Source organism: Mus musculus, chromosome 14, assembly GCF_000001635.26.
Source record: "Mus musculus strain C57BL/6J chromosome 14, GRCm38.p6 C57BL/6J".
Taxonomy (NCBI): domain Eukaryota; kingdom Metazoa; phylum Chordata; class Mammalia; order Rodentia; family Muridae; genus Mus; species Mus musculus.
This window is the reverse complement of record NC_000080.6, coordinates 76,631,243-76,650,778: the sequence shown is the minus strand read 5'-3', so window position 1 is coordinate 76,650,778 and position 19,536 is coordinate 76,631,243. Positions and strand designations below refer to the sequence as shown.

At 44.5% G+C, this 19,536-nt stretch overlaps 1 long non-coding RNA gene and 1 pseudogene across 3 annotated transcripts in view; both read left to right on the top strand.

The window, feature by feature from the left end:
* The window catches only part of 1700105F02Rik, a 35,554-nt gene extending 26,807 nt beyond the window's left edge, over window positions 1-8,747 (top strand). The window contains exon 3 of one of the 3 annotated variants that reach the window (XR_383611.3): window positions 7,548-8,747. This is a non-coding gene — a long non-coding RNA (RIKEN cDNA 1700105F02 gene). Of the gene's footprint in view, window positions 1-362; window positions 980-2,947; window positions 3,347-7,547 lie in introns of those variants that run through there. The other 2 variants (XR_874835.2, XR_383612.3) reach the window with 2 other exon arrangements.
* Fkbp1a-ps1 (FK506 binding protein 1a, pseudogene 1) lies at window positions 13,858-15,358 on the top strand (annotated as a pseudogene).

Genomic DNA, 19,536 nt, shown 5'->3' with positions numbered 1-19,536 from the left:
AGTGAATGACACACACACACACATATATACATTTACACACACACACACACACACACACATATATACATAATAACTGAAGACAGGCCAATTCTAAAATGATTTACTAATGAATGCTTTTTCTTACTTAGTATCTTAAGACTCTTGGAGACAGCCAAGTGTGGTGGTTTGTTGTTATAAGTTAAGTTGCTATGAACTTAGGCATATTTAATGGCTTCTCTCTGAATTGTTTGGGTTCTATGTTCTGAAGATTTGCTAAATCCCTGCTTGAGCCTGTAGAAAAATTGCCTCTAGGATTTGGTGGCACTTATTTCCTGCCCCCACCCCCACCCCCAGTGTATAATTTCATACTCCTTCTGTTCCAGGCATGGGTACAAAGCTGCACAAGGGGAAGATTTGAATGGACTTCACTAAGAAAGCCCCTTAGGAAGCCAAACAGTGCTTGACTCGCTCCAGTGGAGAAGAGCTGAGTTAAGGTCATTCTTAGCCATTGGTGTGGGTCCTTATGGCAGCATGCAGTCATGCAGCATACCCTTTGGTGGGCCCTGCTTCTTCCTCACCAGCTCCCCTCTTATCTGCTTTACAAATGCTAAGCTGTGCCTCTTGTGACGGATAAAGGCCACCCAAAATTAGTTGATATTGTGGGTGGAGCCTGTCATTCTCACGTGACCTCTTCCCTGTGAGTGACACACTGATGTTCTTACAGAGGAGTGTTAAACATGCCACTATCTAACAGCTGCCCAAACTGATATACACCGAAACACATACATACATGCACACATGCATGTGCATGCACCCCACAGAGTAGAGTCTATAGTCTGTTGACCTCCTGAGAACCATTCTCCCCAAGTTAGGGCTATACAGAACCTCCTTTTGTCATGACTGCACTTCCTACTGCTTAGAGAAAATAACTCTCCCTGGTCACATTTGTTTCTCCCAGTGGCTTCTTGACAAAAAGAACTGAGTGGCTCTACTCCCAACATGGCAGCAAGTGTGTTTTCAGAAAAGGCAGAACCTTGGAGCCATCTTCCCTTTTACCATCCTTCCATCTTCCTCAGCTACCCAATAAAAGCCTGGCTTTTCCAAGCACTAGAGTCCCTTCTGTGCAGTCCTGGCACCAGCTGAAGAGCTCATGAGAGGCTGGAGGGTAGAGATGATAGAATCAGCTCTTTAAAGATGGTATGGTGATTTATATATACCCGGCCCAGGGAGTGGCACTATTAGAAGGTGTAGCCCTGCTGAATTAGGTGTATCACTGTGGGTGCCACTTTAAGACCCTCATCCTAGCTGTCTGGAAGCCAGTATTCTGCTAGAAGCTTTCAGGTGAAGATGTAGAACTCTCAGCTCCAGCTGGACCATGCCTGCCTGGATGCCGCCATACTTGTCTTGATGATAATGGACTGAACCTCTCTACACCTGTAAGCCAGCTCCAATTAAATGTTGTCCTTATAAGAGTTGCCTTGGTCATGGCATCTGTTCACAGCAGTAAAACCCTAACTAAGACAGATGGCAAAGATCTCAGCGAGTGCTCTTCCTCCTGGACAAGGGAACAAGGGAACAAGGGCTGGAGCAAGCAGCTCAGGGCAGACAGACTGGATTCTCAGAGAGTGGTTCTTTCCTCCACTTCCTTTGCCTATGTGTGCAGTCAGTGTGAAGAGTAACCCTGGGTTATGAGAATGGTTTTCAAATGATAAAATGCTTCAAGTGAGATGCATCATTGCTTGTTTGAAACCCAGCTTAACAGAAATAACTTTCTTCTCTGAAACATTGCTCACAATTCTCAGGCCTGCCAGGTATGATTAGGTTTAACAGATGGTTAAGCCCAGCCACTAGCTCCATTCTGCCTGGCCTACAATATGTCCAGAATCAGAAGGCTGCTCAATCAAAGAACTCTGGAGTCCCAAAGCCAGGCTTGTATCTGCCTCACCTCCTGCTCTGAGAGGAGCCATTTCTCTAAAGCAAGTGACCCCTCTGTTTCTCCAAGCAAATCCCATTTTCGTTTCCTTCCATTCCCTGAAATCGGTAAGAGCTTGGGCAAAGTCAGAAACACTGGCAGGCATGACCTGCACTTCAACTGGGGGGGGGGGACGACAGGCAGGAGGGGGTCCTGGCCTCCTACGCACTTCTCAAAATAAGGATGGAAATGTCAGCAGCAGGAGAGCTCTCTTTGGGAGGAAACTCAAGTGCTTGCCTTTCCTGTTCTATCATGAACTCCCAGTAATAAAACTCGGCTAAAAATAGGTTTTCTTCTGCTCTCTCAGTGTACATTTCTTAAGCTCTTCCTCCAAGCTTAAAAGAACTAAAAACTGACCCCAGCCCCATCCTCCTGCCAACACTTGGTCAATCAGGAAAATGAAATCTTAACATTTTCTTTCTTTTGGTTATTTGTCCATTTAAAAGACTGTAAAGCCCATATTCACATAACTGTTGAGATTCCAGCCCACAGAGGAGTTTGCCATAAAAAGAGAATTAAACCACAACCTTCACCTTGGAGGATAACAGCAAGAAGAAATGTGTAAGGGTATTTGGCTTCACTGCATCTAAAGGGAGACTTGATAAGACCCTCCCACTTTTATCCAAAAAAGTTCTTCTCAAGTCCCCATTTAGCATTAACGGTCAACTTGACATGGTCTAGAGTCACCTGAGAAGAGTCTCAATTGAAGCATTTTGTAGATCAACTGGTCTGTGGGTATTTCTATTGGGGTTTGTCTTGCTTAGTGTTTGATACAGTAGTGCTCAGCCCACTGGGGGCGGCACCATTCCCTGAGCAGGTGATCCTAGGCTGCATAAGAAAAAGAGCTAAGGATAAGCCTGAAAGATGACCAAAAGCAGTGTTTCTCCACCTTTGCTGCTTTGTGTTCCTGTTTGAGCTCTTTCCCCGACTCCCTCAGTGATGGGCTGTTGCCTGTAACCTGAAATAAACCTCTTCCTGAGTTGTTTCTGTTCACAGCGTTTTATCACCGTGATAGAGATGAAGCAGGAACACCTAGCATCTCTGAACTTCCACAGGAGTCTCTTAGGGATGAATCACTGTCATGGATGCTGCTACTCGCTGGCCAGGTGCTGTACCCTCCTATGCTTCTTGCTATACTTTTCTAAGTCCTTGAAAGCTACTCTAGACCACTACTTCAAAGTAGCTTTGTGGCCATGAACCCTGTCCTCCCAACCCAGAAACTCTGAAGCCATCCAGCCCCACCATCCACGTGATATGCCTACTCATGACTAAGATGCATGAACAGCTACACCAAGTTCTTGATCATCCAACTCTTCAACTTCTGTCCCAACCTTCACAGGGCTCAGAAGTCAACCTTCCTCAAATGTTGAAGCTGAAGTCAAGTGAGAGGAGATGTCAAGAAACCTTACATTGAACATTTATGTAATGGACTGGATATTTAAAAAATCTTGACACTGAGTTGGATAATGCCACCTCTAGTGAGATAAGAAGGCCAACAGTTCAAGGGTCAACTGGGCTAAACAATGAGATTGTCAAAAAGAAAGAACAGAATTTTTTAAAAAAATACTATACTGTCATGGAAAGCTACAAAACATCTGAAGAACTATTCTCTAGAGGAGACTAAAGAGACATGACAACTGAATTTGATGACTGGCTTGTAGTAGATCCTACCATATTTCTAATGTCCATAAAATACAGTAATGGGATTGAAAATTGAATACAAGTTGCATATTAAACAATGTTTTGTATAATTGTGAAATCTTCTAGTGTGAGAGTTATATTGCTTTTACATAGAATACTGCCCCATTTCCTAGAACTTGGAATCTAAAGTATTTAGAGATGAAAGATCATGAAGCCTACGACCAACTTTCAAGAAGTCTGACAAAATCAGACACCCGTGTGTACGATCTATTGCTGTGACAAACCATCATGACCAAAAGCGACTTAGGGAGGAATGACTTCACTTTACAACCCTCAGGACACAGTCCATCAATGAGGGGAGGCAGGCAACAGCTCAAGACAGGGATCTGCAGGCATGAACTGAAATGGAGAGCATGGAGTGGTGCTGCTTACTAGCTTACTCCTCGTGGCTTACTCAGTCTGCTTTACCATATCCCCGAGGTCTCTATGCCCAGAATGGTACTTACCACAATAAACTAGCTGGTCCCTGCCACACTAATCATCAATCAAGCTAAATGTGCCACAGGCTTGCTCACAGTCCAGTCTAGTCAGAACATTTTTTTAATTGACATTCCTTCTTCTCAAATGACTCTCTCTTGTGCTGAGTTGACAAAACAAAAAACAAAAACAAAAACAAACAAACAACAACAAAAAAACCCAAACTATCCAGGACATAGACACACATGGATGTATGTGTATATGTATGCATATATGAAGAAAGTATTATAAGATATTAAGATTGGTGACTCAAAGTTGAAGGTATATTACTGCTTTCTGCAGATTTTTAATGATTAACTATTTTAAGAGAAAAGTTGTGAATATAGACTATTGCAATTCTAAACTCTATTTGGCACAATCACTCCTCAGGGGAAAAATACTTCCGAAAAGGTATATGTAAGACACACCACAGGAGGGGAAGTGAACGTTATCAAGTCAGCAGCCCGTTTATTCACCAAACGCTGAACTCTGGTTCTGTTCACATACAACTAAGACCCCGTTACATACTTCACTTGTAAAATAGTGACATTCTTTTATTGTACAGTATACATTATACAGTACATAGATTATATGTTTTGCATTCATTAAACAGCCTATATTTAGCATATGTTCCCTGGCTAGCAAAAGGTAGGAAAAGATATCAGTACAAATCTAAAGGTAAGAAGCCCTAAGGAGAACACAGAGCACCCCAAAACTGCTCCCTAAAGATAGCCACCCTGATCCTTCTGCAAGGTCTGCAACAGTCAATCCTATGCTTAGTAGCTTGAGGCTGATCATATTCAACCCAGACAATATCAAATACAGACAGAGGTATAGAGAATGAAGGGTTCTCAGAGAATAGAGGTGACACAGTTGGGTAGTGAGCAAGATGAAAACCTACCAGAATGGACCAAGCCCCACTGCAAGCAATAGTGGCATCCAGGCACTGGGTCCCGGGGAGAGAGAACCGGGGAGCTCATTTGTATTAGAGTCTAAAATATACTCTCCAAAGGTACATGGCCAGTTCAGGAATCTGGAAGCTAGAAAATTCTAGAACTGTAAAGGGGTCACAATCACAGTTGGACAACATATACCTACAGAATGTATTTGTTGAACAGATCTTATTCACTGACATTGAGGGGTGTTTAAATGTGGGAATGGCTTCAAATAAGTTTTGATTAAGTCTTAAGCAAACCATCCCAGTCAGATTTTATTTGTTTAACTTTAATTTGCTTCACTCAACCCTAATGGATGCCATGGCCTCTTATAGAAAGAGCAAGAAGTGGATGCACAGGAGGACACTCACCAAGAGGCACACACTGTCTGTCAGGTGGCCCAGTGGCAATCTCCAATGAATAACAAGGACATTGCTTGTACTGTGATTTATCGGGCAGCGTAAAACCAACTCCTTTTACATTCTTTGCTCTCCCTACCTCATTTCTAAATCAGTCTGAATCCATGCCAAGTAGAATAGAAGAGCTGTAGTCTTCTTGGGTAAGGAAACACCCTAAATGAACCAAGGAAGCTGAAATAGAGACCAGACTTGCCCAAAGAAGCCAGTAGGTCCCTCTCACTGAAATATAGATCCAAAGTTTTATTTCAGACACACATAACGTAATAGCCAATATCTCTCGAAAACTCAGTCAGTGCCAGGCACTTTTTAGACATTACCTCATTCAACTACAAGATCAACATTAATAATCTCATTTCACTAATAAGAAAATTGGAGTCTCAAAGAAGCCAAGTATTTTGGCCAAGACTTCTCAACTAGAAAGTAAGGAGCCAGAATGCAAACTCGTATGTTTTTAATTCAATGCCTTATTCAGCTGTCCCAACCATTACATAACACACACACACACACACACACACACACACATACACACACACACACAGAGGAACCAAGCAACCCACAGAGGATATCATATATGCCAGGGTACAATCAGAAAGCAGAAACCCCACTAGTGATTTTAACAGAGAGAGTTTAACATGGGAAAGTAGTTAAACAAATACTGGAGCTGTTGCAGAGATAGCACTGAGCACCAAAAGCTGTTAACTACAGGATGCTGCCACCAGCTCTGAGGCTGTGCAGGCACATAAAGAGGGCCTGGGTCATCAGAGCTTAGAAGCTTGGCAGCGCTTGGATTTGGGGCTCAGAATCTGAGGAAAGGACCTTTCCCTACCAACTGCTGGTCCAGGGAAGCAGGTTTGCTGCTACTTGCCCAAGTAATACTGCTTCCAGGGTGAACGGCCTCGTTTATGATGCTCTCGGGAGAGCAAGGAAGCACAAAAGGTAAGCCTGTTCTGCCTTGCTACCCAAATGCCCCCTAATTGACAAACAACAAGTGGTTGGCAGACTCTAAAAGGGTAGGCTTGAAGCTGAATGAGAAGAGCTTCTGAACCAGAATAACGATGTGTGTTAAGTTCCACGGAGGTGGTTTGGAGTAAGGGCAGGAATTGCTGCTGCTGTAATAACATTAGCTGCCACTACTGAGTACCTGTGATGTAACATCTACACCCCACTTCCTACCCAGGTCATGTGTGCTCTTGCCTTGTGTGCTCTGAGCAATTGTACAGGTGCACAAGCCGGAGATAAAAGATGCAGAATAACTTGCAAAGCATTAGGAAGAGGAGAAGCCAAGGGTTCAAAGCCAGGTCTGTTTGCATATTAAGATCCTACGACTCATCACCACCCTCTATATGAGTCTACTGGCACTGCTGTAACATAGTGCCACCAACCAAGAAGTTTATAAGAAAAAAGTATGGCGGGCTGGATGAATGGCATAGCAGTTAAGTACATTTGTTGCTCTTGCAGAGGACCTGGGTTCAGTTCCCAACACGTACTTGATAGCTCACAACCATCTGTAACTCCAGTTTCAGAGAATGCCGTGCTTTCTTCTGTCTTACCAGGCATGCCCATGGTCCACACACATACATGTAGGAAGACAGTTAGTTATACACATATAAAAGTAAATATTTTAAAAAGAAAATTGCAAGGTCTTTGCAGGGCCAGGTTCACTCAGATCCCAAGGAAAGCCTTCCTTCCCATGCTCTTATAGCTGTGGTAGCCCCCAGTGTCTCTTGGATATGTGGATGCATCATGTCTACCTCTGCAGGTCTAGGGATAAATTAGAGAGAGCACATCTGGGTGGATCCTGGGGATGCTTAGCTTAATTGCATCTGCAATGGTAGTTTTCCCAAATAATGTGGGGTCTCCAGGTTGCAAGGGATAGAACTTTAAACTCACTATTTTGGGGGTTCCATAATTCAGCACCATACCACCAGGCCATGTAAGATGACTCCTGGCTTTTAAATGTCCTACTCAGCAACTCTGCTCACAATGAAATTCTATAGTTTTGTAGCATTTTGGGCTTCTAAAGCAATGTCTGGAAGGTAGACATTTCTTTCTCTTTTATTGTCTTTTCTTCTTTTTATTTTTCAGGCAGCAGAGGAAAAGAGCAGAAAGGATTGTCTCGGACATGCCACCTGGAAGACTCTTTGTCTGTCCTCCCCGGTCCAATGTCCTATATTGATGGAAAAGTGATTAAGCCTTCAATACCACATTCCAAATTATTAGAGACTGGAAGAAAAATACCCAGGAGAAACTACTCTGTGCATTGGTATTTACCTGGTATAGAGTGCACTTGGGGTTTAGAGTAGAAGGGTGAAGAGAGAACCATGAAGGGAGAGTTAGGAGAGAAGAAATGCTAAAACAGCAAGCCACAGCTCTGGGCCACATCCAGCTATACCAGGCAAAGCCAGACCTAAGCCCTTTACTCCAGCTTGTTGAAAGGAGAGCAGGGTGGTTTTCTAGTTCAGTTTTCTGGATTGGCACTCCTGTTAATCAAGCATGGGTTCCTCCTCACACTGCCCTCAGGAGTCAGAGCTAGGCAAGGTTCACAGTCCTCGGATAATTCACCCAAAAGACCCTTGACCACGGGAAGATGCCTGCCACCACCCCTTCCAGGCAAGTTTCTTGTCTACAGATACAGCCAAGATAACTTGCTACACATTGGCCAAGGACAACATGACCCAAGTGGGTAGTTTGTGAACTCCAGGACTTGTTTGTACAAGAAAGATGAAAAATAGAGGGTGTGGGGGAAGGTGTATTACATTTCCTCTGCTCTTTGGGAAAATGCATTGGTTTCCTATGTTCTCACTACCTGAAATGCCCCTTGGCCTGCTCCAGTAGAGCGAATCTCACCACTCTTGAAGGATGTCCAACCGATGCCTGGTGACAAAATTCATGCTGTTCAGAGGTGTAAACCATGAATGGATAACTGTTGTGAAAGTGTGACAGGTGACACAGAAAGAGAAACTTCCTTTGATGTTTGGTATGTGTGGCATGTGGGAAAGAGGCCATGTAAGGATGGAGAGAGTCCAGGATGATGTAACCCCAAGCCCAGTTGCCCTGACTGGTTTTATGTCAACTTGGCAAGTTAAAGTCACCTGGAAGGAGGAACCTCAATTAATTAAAATGCTTCTATAAGATCAGGCTGTATTCAGACAAACCTATAGGACATTTTCTTAATTCGTGATTGACGGGGAGGGCCTAGTCCATTATGGGTGGGAGAATTCAGTGCTGATAATCCTAGGTTCTATAAGAAAGCAGGTTGAGCAAACCATGGGGACCAAGCCAATAAGCAACACCCCTCCAAGGCTTCTGCATCAGCTCCTACTTCCAGTTTCCTGCCCTGCTTGAGTTCCTGTCCACAGTGATGAAATATAAGCTAAATAAACCCTTTCTTCCCCAACTTGGTTTTGGTCATGGTGTTTCATCACAGCAATAGAAACTCTGACTAAGACATCAAGGAACAGCAGGCATTGCTATGAGCCTCCACAAACATAGGAGAGAGTCATGAAGCAGATTCTCCTCAGAGCTTCCAGAAAGAATGAACCTTCCTAATGTCTTTATAGAGTATTTCTTGCTTCTAGAGAGTGAGAAAATACATGACAATTGTCTACATGTTATTCTTTAATTCTAGTGATCAAACAGAAGTTTTAGCCTAGGTGGTAAGGAAGTGCTTGGTTTAATGAGTCCCATTATAACCTACAACAAAAATTTAACACACAATTTGAAAACTATAATGGTTAATATCAACTTAATACATCTAGAATCATGTGAACAACCCTCTGGGAAGTCTGTGAGGAAGAATTTAATTAGGTTACTTGCGGTGAGAGAGAACTAACTGTGGAAGGTACCATCCCATATGTTGGCATCCTGGACTGAAGTAAAAAGAAAGAAAGCTTAACACTTGCATTCATCTGTCTCCAGTTCCTGACTGTGGGCCACAACATGACCAGCTCCCTTCTGCTCTTGCCTCCCTGACATCCTGTGGTGATGGGCTGTACCCTCAAACTGTGAACCCAAATAATCCCTTCCTTAAGTTGATTTTGTCAGAGACTTTGTCACAGCAGTGAGAAAAGTCACTAATGCTGCTGTCTATGGAAGGTCTACCTGCCAACCTGTTTTGTTCCTGCTTTTGGTCCAGTGGAAACCATAAGCCAACAGCCATGGCAGGGAGTGCCAGATGGCAATGGAGAGGGTCCACAGAACTCTGTCACTCAGGGAGGAATCAGCAAGGGCTCTCAGGAGGTCCCTGTGGATGAATGACCCTCACAGAGAACACGCAGGGCCTTCAGCATAGCCTCTTCCTTTGCATTCACTTCTATGTATGACAGCCAGCATTTTTTCCACCCAAGTGATAGGTAAAGGTGCTTGCCACCAAACCCGATGGCATGAGGTCGATCCCCAGATGACACACAGTGAAAGGAGAGAACAGACTCCTACAATCTGTGCTCTGATTGTCATAGGGTCACCTTAGCAGGTGCACACACTACTACACATAAAAAAATTAATAAATGTAATCTTTTAAAGACAATGGAAAGAGGGCTGCTACTTTGCTCAGCCAATGGGTTTGGCCTTTGTCTCCTCATCTTCCCTCACTGCTAAGTCTTTAAGAGCGACCACGAAGAGATTCAAGTGGGGTGAGAGGGTGCAGTTCCACACTGTAGTGAGCTTAGAAAAGTATTCGGAATCAAATGAGATGGGATTCTTTTTCTGTCAGACTTCCCTGGAACCTTTCCTATACTGACTTACAACAGCATACTTTGCATGGGCACTGCCACATGCCACATTTTCCAAGCTTGTGGGCTAGCTCAGGGAAGCAGCATGTTGTGATGGAACGTAACACGTATTGAAGAATGCCTTAGTGGATCTATGACGGGATTCTTGTGGTTGACTCACTCTTTCCTTCCATTCTCTTTGCTCCATGTTTCCTTCCAATGGAGCCGGACAACCTATCCCTCGGAGGCTCTGTTCTGAGGTAACTCAACTCCTACTGGAATATGAGAGGGTATGGTTGCGTCCAAAATGGAAGACATCAAATGGTAAATAGGAGTTGCACAGGTCCAGAAAGGACCTTGGCAGAGTGGTTTTCCTGTAGTCTTGTAATACTTAGTTTTAATATGACTGCTCAGCAACTCAGAAATGCTTGCAAGTCAAGGGCCTGCAGAGCAAGCCAATATGTAAGATGTGATGTGACCCAAACCCTCATCTCGAATAAGACCAACCTCAAGGCAGGATGCTCACTGATGACCTGTCATTTCGAGTCTCTTGGCATGCTTTGGTTGCTTTCTGGAAGACACTACTCCAAGCACTGACATTAGAAAAAGCCAAAAGTGTAACATGATTCCATGATTCTACAGCTTTGATCAAATGCGTCTCTCAAAATTCAAGAGTGGAAAGTACAATTTACAATCTATCAGCACTGAGCGTTGGGACTTTTGAAAGCTTAGTAGATCATGAAGGCTCTATGAATGAGTTAACTTCATTATCGCAGGAATGTCTCCCTCCCCTCTCCTTCTTCTGCTTTCCACCATGAGATGATGCAGCAAGATCAGATGTAACTGCAACTCCTCACACTTAGGTGACCTTGCCTCCAGAACCAAGACACCACTGCTCATCACATCCTTGAAGTATATTACAGAGCAATAAACACACACACACACACACACACACCATTAACCCATTTCAGATACCAAAACTGTTTTTTAGATGCCAGCATTTCCATACCCACCCTAGGGAATACATTCTGACCAGCTGTAACTTCCTTGTATAGCAATTTTTTCCATTTTCTAATGGTGTGGGGTAGGCATATATTCAAAGGCACCTGACTGCTGTGGGCTCCTTGATACTGTGCAGAATCAGACAAGTCAGAAATAGAGCTATATACAGAAGAGTTTGGACCAAGTTCAGAGTCCTCCTGAAGATTAGAGATAACATACCACTACACTAAGGCCTGGGCAATGTCAGCCTATGCCGACCATCTTAATGCTTAAAGGGTAGTAAGTTTAGCATCACAGGAAAGGTATGGACTCGAGGGTTAAATCACAGATACATGACTTACAGCTGCACAGAGCAGTGTGGCTTTTAGCGACTCACTCTGTAACATATAGAGGCTCTCATCATGCATAGTATCTGTAATGAGATGAAATAGATGTATGGAAACTTTAGCATAGCAGATGGCTAAAACCAGACTATTACTCTGGTGGATGGCCCTACATCCGTGTACATATGGGCAGCAGCAATCAAACTCTGGTCAAAGAAAGAAACTGTGAACTTGGAACAGAGATTTTTGTGGTGGGGGAAGAGTTGGAGTGAGCACTGAGGAGCGGATATGTTTAATTATATTTTATACAGATATGAAATTCTCAAAGAATACATTAAATGTATATATATATTTTAAAAATATTATACCTCTATGCATTAGGATATGTCCTATTTTATGGCTAAGAATCCTTGTTCATTAACACACACCAATGAGGAAGCCAACAGACGAGCCAATAGCAGCAGAATAGAACATTAGGAGCTACCCACTGGGAGCAGAGGCTTGATTGTACACACCTTTCATCCAAACTCTTCAAGGGACTGAGACAGGAAGATCGCAAGTTCAAGTCCTCCTTCAGAAACCATTTCATAATAAAAAGTAAAAAGATTGTGGGGGCATTTGGCTCAGGGATAGAGCACTGCCTACCATGTACAAGGTTCAGGGGTCAACCTAGTCCCCAAATATAACCTGCTTATTGATATTATCCTCCTTATGCTTCATTAGTGTGTTCATTTATTGAGCATTTATTATTGAGCATTTATTATGCTGTTATCCATGCCAGACACTAGATCTGGACTCCTGTTGCTGCCCACCATCATTAACAGGTACTATTAAATGAAATCTGTGTCACCTTTGGGTTTTCCACTGTGGCAAGCGAGACAATCTGGACCCCTCCTAGTCTTCTCAGACCATTGTGTAGAGTAGTCACTCCACAATGTCTGGGCAGCGTGCATAACACAGCTCCTCCTCGAAGTTTCTCCTCTCAAGACTTCATGGGATATTTCTCTACACACCATGCTAGAAAACAGGGTTAAATCAGCCAAATACAAAATCTAGCCTGGGCACAGAATGGAGGATGCCAGTCCTTCATCCTGTGAGGTCCAGCTCTTCATGCTTAACAGCATTTGGTTAAGAGATTGAAGGACTTATTAATGTTGGTAATTACAATAATAACAATATATATTCAGCCGCTCCGTGTCCATGCGGCCCACAATTGGACATTCCGTCAACCTCACATTGAAAGCATTTGCGGAGGAAAACATCTGTATTGAAGATGTACAGAACTCTTTTATCCCATAAACAATAGAGAACAACAAATTAGCTGCAGAATGTTTTCATCATATTGGGCATTAAGAGAAACTTAGAGATTATTTGAAATACATGGGAGAATGTGCTTTGGTTATATACGAATACTGTTCCACTTTCTTGTTGGAACCTGAGCATCTGCAGGTTCTAATATCCTAAGGAGGGGGGCCTGGAATCAAACCTCCAAGGGTGACCTCCAAGGGGTAACTATATTTGTATCTTCTTCCAATTCTTAAGGGGATCATGTGACACATGTTACCATCTGCATTTTATTCCTGAATAGAAAGATACAGACAAATTAATCTCAAGGCCCTAGAGCTGTAAGTATCTGGACTGGGGTCAACCACTGTGCTCTGAGTTCCTCCAGAGGTTGGTAGACCCCAGCACTGTCCAGCAGAACATTCTGGAATGATTGGGTGTTCCACGTCTGCATGGTCTAATAGTACAGTTAATAGCCCAGTGTGACTTCTGAGCACATGAAGTGTGCTTAGCACAAGTGAGTTTCTAACTGTGTCATTTTCTTTCACTTTAATCAACTTACCCTCCCACACACACCCTGACACCTCTGCCCCCCGTGGCTAGTGATTGTCATTTAAGACAGAGTGGGACCTTAACATTAAATGGAGCTCCTTAAAGTGTCTCTGGGTCAGCCACTCCTGGCTTGCAATAAGAAATCTCCCCAGAGTCAACCCTTCTCTAGCTCAAGCCCCAAACCCTTGTGAGACCATGAATGATCCCTAAGTACTTGAGGGTCCCCTGGAGCGGGAGCTGAGCCTACACATGCTCAGACCCCACAGACTGTCCTTGTGGTTTAATAAGCCCTCATGTCAGTTTGGTGCCCAGCCCATCTGATGGTCAGCTGTCCCCCACAGGACCTTGATTTTCCCTATCAGTCACACTGTCTCCAGGTACCAGAGGCTGTGAAGGCAAAATGTCATTGCCTCTTCTAAGCCATTATCACACCCATAACTTCATCCCATAGCCTGGGCCAAAGAACCAGAATAAATAAGAGGCAGGATTAGAAAAGAAAGGGAGGCCAGGTCCCGTCAGGCTCTGGCCACCTGAGTCCTTCTCCTCCTCCGCCAACGCCCCGCTGCAGCAGCCTCCACCACCATGGGAATGCAGGTGGAAACCATCTCTCCTGGAGACCGGTGCACCTTCCCAAAGCACAGCCAGAACTGCATGGTGCATTACACGGGGATGCTTGAAGATGGAAAGAAATTTGCCTCCTCTCGGGACAGAAACAATCCTTTTAAGTTTACACTAGGCAAGCAGGAGGTGATCCGAGGCTGGAAGGAAGGGGTAGCCCAGATGAGTGTGGGTCATAGAGCCAAACTGATAATTTCCTGAGACTATGCCTATGGAACCACTGGGCACCCAGGCATCATCCCACCACATGCCACTCTTGTTTTTGATGTGGAGCATCTAAAACTGGAATGACAGAAGTGGCCTCCTCCCTTAGCTCTGCACATGGATCTGCCATGGAGGAATCTGGTACCTCCAGATGGGTGCACATGAATCCATGGGGCGCTTTTCCTGACGTCCCACCACCCTTTGTGTAGACACTTGCCTGACTGAATGTGTTCTGTCACTCAGCTTTGCTTCAGACACCTCCATGTCCTCTTCCTCCTTCTGTATGTGTGTTGACCTAAACTATATGCCATAAACCTCAAGTTACTTTATTTTGAGGTGAAGACTCAGTTTCCGTCTTTCAGATCTAAGTTTCCAATGAAGTATATTGTCAAGTGTTAACAGCACAAGCGATGGGTTAACTTAGAATAGGAATTGGTGTTGAGGGGTGGGCGATTTGCAAGAATTTTTATTTTATTTTATTTTTATTTTTTGGATAAAAAATTTTATCTATTATATATTAAGACATTCTGCTGCTGTGCTGCAAAGCCATAGCAGATTCGAGATGCTGTTGAGGGCTGGATTTTTCTCTAGTGAGGGAGGTCCTATCAAACTGAAAGCCCTACCCAAACTGAGGTGGGAAGGAAGCGGGGGAGAGAGCCTTTGCTTCTGACAGTCCTCCCATCTTCTGAAACTAGCTGCCTTTTAAAGCAGGTCCCTTCACTGCTATGTTGGACTCTACATTATCTGTCCCTGGGTTGGCAGGGACCTTGAAGCCTTCTTTGTGACCTGGCTTAATTTGTTTTTCATCCTATGGTTTTTCTAATGGATTTTTCTGGACTTTTGTAATCTTGTAACTATTCAAGCTCCACTTCCTAAATTTTAAGAACTTCGGTGGAAAGCTTGAATTGAAGGTGCTGTTTGTAGACTCACCACCCAATGGACACCCAGCCACCACGGCAAATCCTTGAGTGTTCTCTAAGAATACGATGCTGGTCATCACAGCTTCAGGGTTTTGATGCTTGGCTCTTTGCTCATCTTGGCTTCCTGGATTTTCCTCCTTCAGTTCCTTCTCAGCCTCTACTGTCCTTGTGTAGTGATTTGGTGAGAGAAAGCTTTTGTCCCCTGCCCTCTGCACTACATATGCAGTTCAAGTTTTATTATTGCAATAAAAGTGCTTTATGCTGGCTTTTCTCAAAAAAAAAAAAAGAAAGAAAGAAAAAGAAAAAGAAAAAGAAAAAGAAAAAAGAAAAGAAATGAAAAAGAAAAGGAAAAGGAAAAGAAAGGGAAAGGACCATAGCATTGCTTAGGACAGAAATACAGAGGGCAGGCTCACGGGGACATCCAGCCCTAAGCCTTCTTTCATTTGGTCAATACAAACTATAAGCAAATAAAACATATTTATTGTTAAGACTCATTGGGTCTCAAGTCTCAAGTATTTAAACATAGTGTCTCTCTCTCTCTCTCTCTCTCTCTCTCTCTCTCTCTCTCTCTGTGTGTGTGTGTGTGTGTGTATGTGTGTGTGTTCATGATGTAGGTGCAAATGTGAGGGTGCATGTGTGCATGTGATCTCATGGGTGGAGGTCAAAAGACAACCTCTCCAGCTGTTCTTCACATCCTCCTCCTTGTGCGTCTCTGAAGCAGGGTCTCTCATTGGCCTGTAACTGTTGAGTCGGAGAGGCTGACTAATGAGCTCTGGGGATCTGCCTGCCTACACCTCTCCTCTGCTAGGTTTATAAGCACACATCACATCACCTGACTTTTTTTTTTTAATGTAGGTTCTGGGACTTGAACTTGCAGGTCCTAGTGTTTTATTTGGAAAACACTTTCTTGGCCAAGTTACCCCAGCCTCACTGTGAAATGTCTGATAAAAATGGTCTCCACACTCCTCCTGGAGCCACCTTGTAATGTTCAATGTCATGGGCACTGTTTGCCTCAACTCCCATGGCTGCTGAGACGATTCCCTAGCCACAGTCCTGGTTGTCCCAGCAACCGTCTTTGCTCCGTCAGCTAACCTGGCCAGCATTTGCAGCCATCCATGGGCATAGGCCTGAGGCAGGTGCCAACGAAAGAGCCTGAAATGACACCACTGTGCTAGTGAGGTATCTGAAGCTTTGGGGAGACAGCAAAGGGAATTGATGTCAGGATTGACCAGTGCTTCTCAGCCTTGTTAGGGCTGCAACCCTTTAATACAGTTCCTCATGTTGTGGTGATCCTCAACCGTGAAATGACTTTCATTGATACTTCAGAACTATAATTTGATACTGTTATAAACTGCAATGTAAATATACAGTATTTAGGATATCTGATATCCAACCACTGTTGCATATCAGGGTCGATCAACCCTCAAAGGGATCATGACCTACAGGTTGAGAACCTTTGGGGTAGAGCCCGGTCAACAGAAGGAGCTAGAATACCTTAAAACATCAGAGCCCGCCTCTCTTGACCTGGTCAATGACAGTTTGTTGGTTTGCTTGTTTTTTAATATCTTGATTGACCATCCAAGGTTTTTAACCTCATATGCTTTCTTCCAGCACCTTAAACTATGACAAATGAATAAGGAGAACTTGAAAAGTAGGAGTCGTTTCTAACAAAATGGACTCGCTTCTGAATTCCTCTATTCACCCTCAAAGCGATGGTTCCAGCCTGCCATTTTCCCTGTGGGTCTCTCTGTATTCTTCCTAAGCACTGAGTCTTGTGCTCCTTCCCAGACTGCGCTGGTTACTAACTCCAGGCCTCTCCTCACTCAGCCAGCCCAGCCAAACACCACACCACACCACACAGAGAACCGTTCCCTCCCTGCCTCTCTACATGGTCCTGGAGGCTGTCACAATTCTTGTTCGAATATTAGCCCAGGATACAACTTTGACACCTTTTCTGTTTTGATTCTGTCTTTTCACTTGAGATTTGCTCCACGCCTTTGAGACAGACAGAAAGAACGCTACAACCAGAGCATCCTTGTCAAGAAGGGCTTTGCGTTCCTATATGCTCTATCTAGCCTCCTGGAGTGTCTCTGACACACAGAGGGACAACGTTCTAGAAGAGGTCAAGTTAGAGTGAGGAGGAAGCAACACAGAACAAGCAATGGAGAGGGAACTGAACTGCTAGGTTAGGAAAGTATCAAGTGAGCCTGCGCTAACCGCAGCTCCCAGTCCCACAAGCTCTCCTTCCTGAGTCAGCTAGTTCACCAATCTCGTATTCCCTCCTCTGGTCTACAGAAAGCAACTAATAATAAACATACTGTTGATAAATAATACAAACGTCAGGCAGACCGAGCAGCACTTGGCAGGCAAGCACAGAGGTACTCAAGAGCTCAGTGACCCAGATCCTCAGAGCTCATGCAGCAGACACAAAACAAAACCATTTACATGTCTGAAGTTCATTCAGAATTCTCTCCATTAACAAAGCACCTAACAGGACCTAACCCCCACCATGGGAAGTAATCACTTACGTATCATATTTCAACATGATTGACTGTTCTCAACAACAGAAAGGGATGTCATGAGGATTGAACACACAGATTCTATCGCCCTCCACGCTGTTCTGGTGTTCCATTCAAATCCAGATCTGTCCCCGTTGAATTCAGTAGTAGGCTTGCTTCACTGCATGGTCAAGTAGATCCAAATCCAAGACGAACTGGTCCAAAACAGAAGTGATGCTTAACGCCCCCGCACCAGCAGCAGCAGCAGTATGTGAGAGCCTTGCCTGCCTTCTACACTTCCCAGTATTCACTATGGCAAATCTTCCCCATCTCAGCTGTGATCCCCTTACAGTTTGTTGGTGGTATTGTTTTAGAGACTGGTCTCACTTCCTAGAATCTGAGCCCCAGCAGTTCCTCCTTGTAAGTTACTCCTATCTATTTTTCAATATCAATGGGAACCTACCTGGACTTTTCTTTAAGGTCAAATCTAGTTGTCTGCATTTCATCTAGGCTGGGCCCCACAGTTACCTGGCAACAGCCAAGCCTGCCTGACTCACTAAAAAGGGGGCTGTTTGCCCCCTCCTCTCTCTCTCTCTCTCTCTCTTCTCCTCTTGCTCCTGCGCCTTACCCCCTCTCTTCCCATTCTCCTTCCCCCCCCCCCCCAAGTGCTCATGGCCAGCCTCTACTTCTCTACTCCCTGACCGCCCCCCTTCTCTATCTCTACTCTCTCAATTCCCCTCCCCATGCCCTGAATAAACTCTAATCTATACTATACCATCATGTGGCTGGTAACCCCGGTGGGAAGGAGGGCTTGGGGGAGCGGGATTCCTCAGCATGGGTCCACAGAGGCACTCCCTCCCCCCCACACCTCCACTTCTTCTTCCTTATCTTTTTATAAAACACAACACTAGTAGCATCCTATATACACCTCTGCTCGGGTCTTTTCACATCGTGGTATCCATGTGAATATTTTTGTCTATTCCCCTTTAACACCATAGCCTGCCTTATTATGTTCTCAGTTCCTAACACAGCACTTGGTAAATGTTGCTTAGTAAGCATTTCATCTCTGAATGAGTGCATGCCGTGAAGGTCAAGTGAGAAATCTGAGAAGAATTCTGTGAGGAGCCAATACGAGCATAGGCGAGCGTTTGATTTGGCTCTGTGGTATGGTTGCATGGCCAAGCCTATGCCCTCTGTGAACCTCCACCTCTACCCCAGGCCACGGCCAGCAGACCTTTGCCAGTCCTTACACTGCAATCCAAAAACCAAGCTTCCAAGATGATGTGCACAAGAGGCAATCAAGAGAGGTTGGACCCAGTGAGACCAGTGCTGAATGACAGTAGCAGCTGCCTGGTAGCAGGTGCCATATGTAACTAACTCTTCACCCCTCCAGCACATTTCCCCTTTAAAGAAAACAGTCATTAACTGGATGGTGTAACTGGATGGAGCAACCGCATGCTCATCACCAAGCACACCTGTCTCCTTAGAATACGCTCTTGGCTCTGAAGCTTCTGACAAGGAAAGGTGACTGCCTTTTTACTCAGGCCAGACTCGGAGTAGCTCTGCCCTCACAGAGACTCCCTGAGGTCCTTCTTTGATGACACAGAGTTAAGGACTAGGGTTTTCATGGCTGTGAACCACCCTTCTCCCCCTAGTGAGAGCTCTCAGAAGAAACCTCCTTTCTTGTCAGCACCTCATCGCTTCACCAACTATGTATGTCTTTCCAGTTTCCAGTCAGCCTTGTCAACACCACCTCCAGCTTGCATGTCCCCTGGGCAGAGAATGGCAGCTTGCCTAGATGTCCCTTTGAGGAAAGAAAGGAAGGAAGGCATTTCCCACCACATGATTCCCTGCCCTTCACCTGCCTTTGTTTTGGAAGTCTTTCCTCCTCCAGATGCCACAGCCAGCATTGAAGCGTCCAGCAACTGATCCACCCATTGGCCTTCGTTTCGAAGTCACTGTCT